The 8,310-nt window shown below is 41.2% G+C and overlaps 1 non-coding gene across 1 annotated transcript; it reads left to right on the top strand.

Moving 5' to 3' along the window:
• Positions 1 to 1,487: 1,487 nt before the first annotated feature.
• On the top strand, positions 1,488 to 1,559 carry TRNAG-GCC (transfer RNA glycine (anticodon GCC)). The gene has a single exon. It is a non-coding gene; the product is annotated as a tRNA-Gly (tRNA).
• The last annotated feature ends 6,751 nt before the right edge of the window (positions 1,560 to 8,310 follow it).

An 8,310-nucleotide genomic window follows, 5' to 3' on the forward strand; every position in this document is an offset into this window, starting at 1 on the left:
CATTCACCTCAAAGGTGGTTGTGATGTCCAGCGCTACTTGGTGGGTGCACTTTCTGGCCGTTCCAAGGGATACCGATTTCCCACAACACTCTGTTTCTCTTTTCTTGTATATCATGAAAATCTTAACCTGAACACTCTAAGAATACAATGTTCTGAATTTACAAGTTCTATGCCATAAATTTTAAAAATAGAACTATTTAGTTAGAAGTAGGGGCCATGGTATTCTCCTGATTGATATAACACGATTTCTTGAACTTTTTGTTTTCCTTAAAATAATAAACATTTCTATGTATAACACTGGCTTATAAAACTGTATAAATGAAATGTAAAATATATCTCTCCCCAATGTGTGTTCTTTTGTATTCTAAAAATCACACTAAAAATTGACATTTTAGTGTTCTGAGCTAAAAAGAATCATTTGGCAAATAAAATGGAAAAGGTATGCTTTTAAGTTTAAATATCTTCTTTAAAATGATACAAAGAACAAAATTATTTAACAACAGACATCAAAATAGCAAAGAGAAGTATAAACAGGAAAAATAAAAAATATCTCAGAATTTTTTGATATCGAGTGATGGGAAAAATGTATTTCATATGTAAGAACATCATTAAGTATCACGTGCCCATCAATTTCTCTGCATCTTGCTCCTGAAATGACTGTCACCAGGATCTATTTGATTCCATGCAACCTTTTGAAACATAAGATTGATGGGTCAGTTACTGAAAAATGTAGGAAGAAGGTCCTGAGGAAGCAAGAGATTGATGTATTGTCAGAATGTCGGCAGTTATATGTCATGGATGACGAGCCAATACAGGTGTGAGAAAATGACCAGATATGACCAGTGAAGGGGGCACCGCCCTCCTGATAAGGATGGAGTTGTCAGACCAAACGTCACATCAGGTACACACCAGGCGCTCTGTGGAAGGCTGTTAATATGCAACTGCTCCTCCTGGGAAGTTTAGAATACATGCCAAGTGCTCCATTTTATATGAAGACTAGTTCTCAAACTCAAGGCACATTCTCTGAGAAAATCCAGGGAACCACAAGAACAGGGTCAAGAACCCAGGATTAGGAAACCTCAGTCAGGACATTCAGTCTCCAAATGACTTACTGCCGTACAAGTTCAGACAGTCCTTGATCCTCAGATCTCAGTGGATGGTGAAATGGAAACTGGACAAGCATGGGGAACATCTACAGGTGTAGGAGATGAGAAAGCACCCATCCATGGTTAGAAATAAAGACAAGTCAGGGCAATATTTACAAGCAGGTGTTCATGGGACCCCATTCAGGTGGTGGGCAGCCTGAAGTTTATACACTTGGGGGAGATAGTTCTCTTAAGAAACAAAGAGAAAAAATAAGAGATTACAAATATAAAACTGGATGGCAAAACCAATACAATATTGTAAAGTAATTAACCTCCAATTAAAATAAATAAATTTATATTTTAAAAAACAAATAAAAAGTATAGACAGTAAAGTACAAGATCTCCCTGGTGGCTCAGATGGTAAAGCGTCTGCCTGCCGTGCAGGAGACCCAGGTTCAATCCCTGGGTTGGGAAGATCCACTGGAGAAGGAAATGGCAACCCACTCCAGTAATCTTACCTGGAAAATTCCATGGACTGAGGAACCGTGGGGCCGCAAAGAGTCAGACACGACTGAGCAACTTCACTTTCACTTTCACTTTCACAGACAGTAAAAAAAAAAAAAAAAAAAAACTAGGTATGAATGTAAATACTAATTTAGAATGAAAAAAGACAGCTAATTTTTGGAGTTAGTAATTCTTCCTTTTCCTGAAATATGTTTAGTCAGTTTACCCAAAAGGTTTTCCCAGCTGTCCTCCCTGGGTGCAGCCTGACTTCTCCCCCTCTCTAGAAAATGCTGCACCTCCCAGCAATTCCCAAATCTCAAGGGATCTAGATGAGGAAGGAAACCTGAAGTTACACCACCCATATCTTCATGAGAAATACATTTTTTTCTGGTTCAACACAATACAGGTCTTGAATGGCCCAGTTCAGTTCAGTTCTGTCGCTCAGTCGTGTCCTACTCTTTGCGACCCCATGAATCAAAGCATGCCAGGCCTCCCTGTCCATCACCATCTCCTGGAGTTCACTCAGACTCATGTCCATCGAGTCTGTGATACCATCCAGCCATCTCATCCTCTGTCATCCCCTTCTCCTCCTGCCCCCAATCCCTCCCAGCATCAGAGTCTTTTCCAATGAGTCACCTCTTCGCATGAGGTGGCCAAAGTACTGGAGTTTCAGCTGTAGCATCATTCCCTCCAAAGAAATCCCAGGGCTGATCTCCTTCAGAATGGACTGGTTGGATCTCCTTGCAGTCCAAGGGACCCTCAAGAGTCTTCTCCAACACCACACTTCAAACACATCCATTCTTTGGAGCTCAGCCTTCTTCACAGTCCAACTCTCACATCCATACATGACCACAGGAGAAACCATAGCCTTGACTAGGTGGACCTTAGTCGTCAAAGCAGTGTCTCTGCTTTTGAATATACTATCTAGGTTGGTCATAACTTTCCTTCCAAGGAGCAAGTGTCTTTTAATTTCATGGCTGCAGTCACCATCTGCAGTGATCTTGGAGCCAAAAAAAACAAAGTCTGACACTGTTTCCTCTGTTTCCCCATCCATTTCCCATGAAGTGATGGGACCAGATGCCATGATCTTCGTTTTCTGAATGTTGAGCTTTAAGTCAACTTTTTCACTCTCCTCTTTCACTTTCATCAAGAGGCTTTTTAGCTCCTCTTCACTTTCTGCCATAAGGGTGGTGTCATCTGCATATCTGAGGTTATTGATATTTCTCCCGGCAATCTTGATTCCAGCTTGTGTTTCTTCCAGTCCAGCGTTTCTCATGATGTACTCTGCATAGAAGTTAAATAAGCAAGGTGACAATATACAGCCTTGACGTACTCCTTTTCCTATTTGGAACCAGTCTGTTGTTCCATGTCCAGTTCTAACTGTTGCTTCCTGACCTGCATACAGATTTCTCCGGAGGCAAGTTAGGTAGTCTGGTATTCCCATCTTTTTCAGGATTTTCCACAGTTTATTGTGATCCACACAGTCAAAGGCTTTGGCATAGTCAATAAAGCAGAAATAGATGTTTTGCTGGAACTCTCTTGCTTTTTCCATGATCCAGCGGATGTTGGCAATTTGATCTCTGGTTCCTCTGTCTTTTCTAAAACCAGCTTGAACATCAGGGAGTTCACTGTTCACGCATTGCTGAAGTCTGGCTTGGAGAATTTTGAGCATTACTTTACTAGCTGACTTAAAATATTAGTCAGAGAGGTTCTGTGTCCTGTTAACAATGTGAATTTCTAGATCTCAGAGACTAGGAGCTTGGAGACCACACAGACTAAATCTTGTGTGTACCATAACAGTGGACTGAAACCCAGAGAGCTGGAAGTCACCAAGGACACCCAGCCAGCCACGCTACACCCCCTCCCAACACCACCACCACCACTAATGCTCCTCCTATAGGCACAGACCTTTGCCTTCTCCTGTCAGAACTGGAGGGATAGTTCAAGGAGAATATGCAATCCATTATGTTGTAATTAAGTTAGTTAAACAGTATTTCCTGAGGGTTACCTAGATATATATTGGAAGGATAGGAATATATGAAACGGTTTTGCACTTTCTCTCAGCACAAGAGTCCAGCTGAGCAGGTCAGCAAGGTATGAGTGATAAATGTTCATAAATCAGCAAGTGTGATACACAGCAGCTGAACAATATCTGTTACTTGGATGATGGACCGATGAATGGATAAAGAAGATGTGGTACACATATACAGTGGAACACTACTCAGTCTTAGAATGAAGCAGCAACATGGATGGACTTGTCATACTAAGTCATACTTATCATAGGGATTGTCATACTAAGTGAGGTAAGTCAGACAGAGAAAGACAAATATGATATCACTTATAAGTGGAATCTAAAACATGACACAAATGAACATATCCATGAAAAAGACTCACAGATATAGAGAACAGACTTGTCATTCCCAAGTGGGTGGTGGGAGAGGGATGAATTGGGTTTAGCAAATGCAAACTGTTACATCAGTTCAGTTCAGTTCAGTCGCTCAGTAGTGTCCGACTCTTTGCAACCCCATGGACTGCAGCACGCCAGGCCTCCCTGTCCATCACCAACTCCTGGAGTTTACCCAAACTCATGTCCATTGAGTCGGTAAAGCCGTCCAACCATCTCAACCTCTGTTGTCCCCTTCTCCTCTTGCCTTCAATCTTTCCCAGCATCAGGGTCTTTTCCAATGAGTCAGCTCTTTGCATCAGGTGGGCAAAGTATTAGAGTTTCAGCTTCAACATCAATCCACTCCCAACAATTACATATAGGATGGATAATAAGAATTTCCTACTGTATAGCACAGGGAACTATATTCAATCTCTTGTGATAAATCATAATGGAAAAGAATATGAAAAAAATGTATATTTATGTATAATTGAATCACTTTGTGTAGAGCATTAATTAACACAATGTTATAAATCAACTATACTTCAATAAAATAAAATTTAAAGATAGCATTGATGTATCTTTATGAAGTATTAAGTACTATTAAGATGTTCTCTGGTTAATAATAATTCCTAAAAGTACAAGCATATTTGGTTTAGCTGTATATTATTTTTAATACACATATCATCCCAAAGATCTGACTCAAGCTACTGTTCCATGTGTCTCTTTAGAAAACTTGACCCAGCTTTATGCTGTTTCCATGTTATCTTTCTGTTGCTGTGTGATTCTCAGTCATCTTCAGATTTAGAAGATGGATTTATTTTCAAAACTCTTCAGGCAAAGTGTTTCTACTTCAGACTTGGTTCGAGGAGGTCTGCACCGCATCAGTCGCTTCACAGCTGCCTCCCGTTCACTGTAGCAAATCTACTTGATGATGTCATTCCTCATTTGTCTCAGTAAGCCTGACTCGAGAGCTGGTTCCCTGTACTCGTTGTCCCAGAATGAGAGATTTGACTCAGGTGCCTTTTGGATGTGAGCCAGTAACACTGCTGCTCTCTGGGCAGTGACTGTGTGGTCCATGGTAGGGGTCTGCAGAACCGTCCCCTTTATTTATTTTGGTTTTGCCTTCGCCAGCCTCTTGTGAATGTGAACATCTAATGGCACTTTCTGCCAACCTGGGCCCTTATCCCTGAGTCCATCATCCAGGTCCCAGGGATGAGGGTCTTTGTACCATCACTTCTTACACTGACATGGCCTCTATTAACCCTAGGATCCTATTCTAAATTCTAGTCCCACTTGATGGCATAGTCTGCCTGGTTACCTTATTTGACAATGCAGATGGATGTTAATAGAAAGTCTGTGCTGGGCTTTTTCTGTTTGTGCTGTTCCCATAAAGCTCCTAAATAATCCACCTATTTTGTTGTTCAGTCACTAAGTCGTGTCTGGTTCATTTGTGACCCCATGGACTGTAGCCCACCAGACTCCTATGTCCCTGGAATTCTCCCGGCAGGAATATTGGAGTGGATTGCCTTTTTCTTCTCCAGGGGACCTCCCTGACCCAAGGATCAAAACTGCACCTCCTGTGTTGGCAAGCAAATTCTTTACCATGGAGCCACGAGGGAATCTACCTATACGCCTTCAATAAACGCTAAGTACCAGCAAGATGCCAGGTACCTATTAGACAGATAAAATAACAAACAAACCATGCATTACACACCTGAGACCATGGCTCAGGTTTTCTTTCTCTCTGCTAGCTATTAGTACAAATTATACACTAGTAAAGGCTTCCCTGGTGGCTCAGATGGAGAAAAATCCGTCTGCAATGTAGAGACCCGGGTTAGATCCCTGGGTCGGGAAGATCCCCTGGAAAAAAGACTGGCCACCAACTCCAATATTCTTGCCTGGAGAATTCCATTGACAGAGGAGCCTAGAGGGCTACAGTCCATGGGATTGCAAAGAGTCGGATACAACTGAGCGACTACCACTTTCACCTTCATACACTAGTAAACCCTGGAGGAAGAATAATTTGTCTATACTTCCTATTTTTATAAACATTATGTACTTTGTTGCTTTATGTTCTGGTTGGTATAAGGTTTAGAGGTGACCTCTTTCATTTAGACATTCATACTCAAATACTCTGGATCTCTGTAGATTAACTTTTTAAATGTATTGTACATCCACTCTTGTGGATGTGCAGCATATAAATCAAAGAGAATCACTATTTTGTGTTCTGAGTGGATTACTTTAGATGATTTCAGGAAGAACAGAGTTTAATCAAGTCAAACATTCTTTTAGAGGAGTGATTATAAATCCTGATGCTACAGGTACAGAACTGAGTTGGATAATGGCAGCAGAGAGAAAAATTAATAGGTGAAGACATAATATATAGAAGAAATTACTTTCCTGAAGGGAATAACTTCAATTTTCTCAGGAACTGTAAAATAACTTGTGAATTTATGACTTCTATAGAAGCAAGAGAAGGAAAATTCTATGCCAGATGAATCTTAATAGTCAAGCATCATGAGAATTGCTTAATCTTTTTTTACAGAGATAATATAAATGCTAATTACCAAGTGAAAAAATGCTAAAGAAAATAGGATTCTCTCCCTGATTTATAAATTTACACTTTGTTCTTATAATGACAAAATGTAAATTTTTCCAGGTTTTAGAAAACGTTATGTTAGAATGTTGGAGCAGTTGCTGGATAAATCAATGCTGTCACCAGGTCAGTGTGCAACTTACGTCTACTACACTTTGCAATCAGAAAGGATTATATTTGCTAAACATCTTTAGAGCACTTTCCCTAGTCCACTGCAAGTGCCTAATTGCTCTCCACTGGCCTCCTCTCCACAGGCCAAGGAACACTTTGGGGCTCTGCTGTCCTGTTTGCTGTTTGGATGGAATGGCCATCTGGTCCATAAGCTGAGCTATTGGGACTGACTCTCTCAGGAACTGGACTAAGATGCGCAGAAGCTTAGCATCAGTTTGTGGTGGCCCTTGGACACAGGAAGTATGGAAATTTGGGAATAAGGGAAGTCATTCAGGGCTGTCGTGCTGAGAGAGCATAGAGGGGCATTCTGGTCTACAGAGAACAGGGTGGGCAGGGATAAGGGGCAGAAAGATGAGGCGCTTAGGCTCCTTATGGATCATGTCCAGACCCTGCTCTTGAGGTCAGAAGCTTCACTCAGCCCAGCCACAACTCACTGACTCTTATTTTCAAATTAAATTTTGTTGCAGTATAGTTGCTTTACAACATTGTGTTAGCTTCTGCTATACAACTCTGTGTTGTGTGTTGTGTTTAGTCACTCAGTTGTGTCCAACTCTTTACGACCCCATGGACTATAGTCTGCCAGGTTCATCTGTCCATGGGGTTCTCCAGGCAAAAATACTGGAGTGGGTTGCCATGCCCTCATCCAGGGGATCTTCCCAACCCAGGTCTCCCACATTGCGGGCAGATTCTTGACCGACTGAGCCACCAAGGGAAGCCCAGGTGGATCAACTATAGATATGCCTACATCACTCTTTTTCAGATTTCATTCCCATGTAGGTCACCACAGAGCATTGAGTCGTTTCCTGTGTTATAGAGTTAATTCCTTATCAGTTATCTATTTTGTATACAGTAGTGCAAAGAGTCGGACACGATTGAGCAACTGAACTGAACTGAACTGAACTGAGTGGAGTGCATATGTGTCAATCCCAATCTCCCAATCCATCCCACTCCCCTTTCCCCACTTAGTAACCTTAAGTTTTTTCTGTATATCTGTGACTCTATTTCTGCTTTGAAAATAAGTTCATCTCTACTATATCTTTCTAGATTCCATTTATAAGCAATACTATATGCAGAGTACATCATGAGAAACGCTGGACTGGAAGAAATACAAGCTGGAATCAAGATTGCCGGGATAAATATCAATCACCTCAGATATGCAGATGACACCACCCTTATGGCAGAAAGTAAAGAGAAACTAAAAAGCCTCTTGATGAAAGTGAAAGTGGAGAGTGAGAAAGTTGGCTTGAAGCTCAACATTCAGAAAATGAAGATCATGGCAACCAGTCCCATCACTTCATGGGAAATGGATGGGGAAACAGAGGAAACAGTGTCAGACTTTATTTTTTGCAGGCTCCAAGATCACTGCAGATGGTGACTACAGCCATGAAATTAAAAGACGCTTACTCCTTGAAAGGAAAGCCATGATCAACCTAGATAGCATATTCAAAAGCAGAGACATTACTTTGCCGACTAAGGTCCGTCTAGTCAAGGCTATGGTTTTTCCAGTGGTCATGCATGTATATGAGACTTGGACTGTGAAGAAAGCTGAGCACCAAAGAATTGATGCT

This window comes from Ovis aries, chromosome 17 (genome assembly GCF_016772045.2).
Source record: "Ovis aries strain OAR_USU_Benz2616 breed Rambouillet chromosome 17, ARS-UI_Ramb_v3.0, whole genome shotgun sequence".
Classification (NCBI taxonomy): domain Eukaryota; kingdom Metazoa; phylum Chordata; class Mammalia; order Artiodactyla; family Bovidae; genus Ovis; species Ovis aries.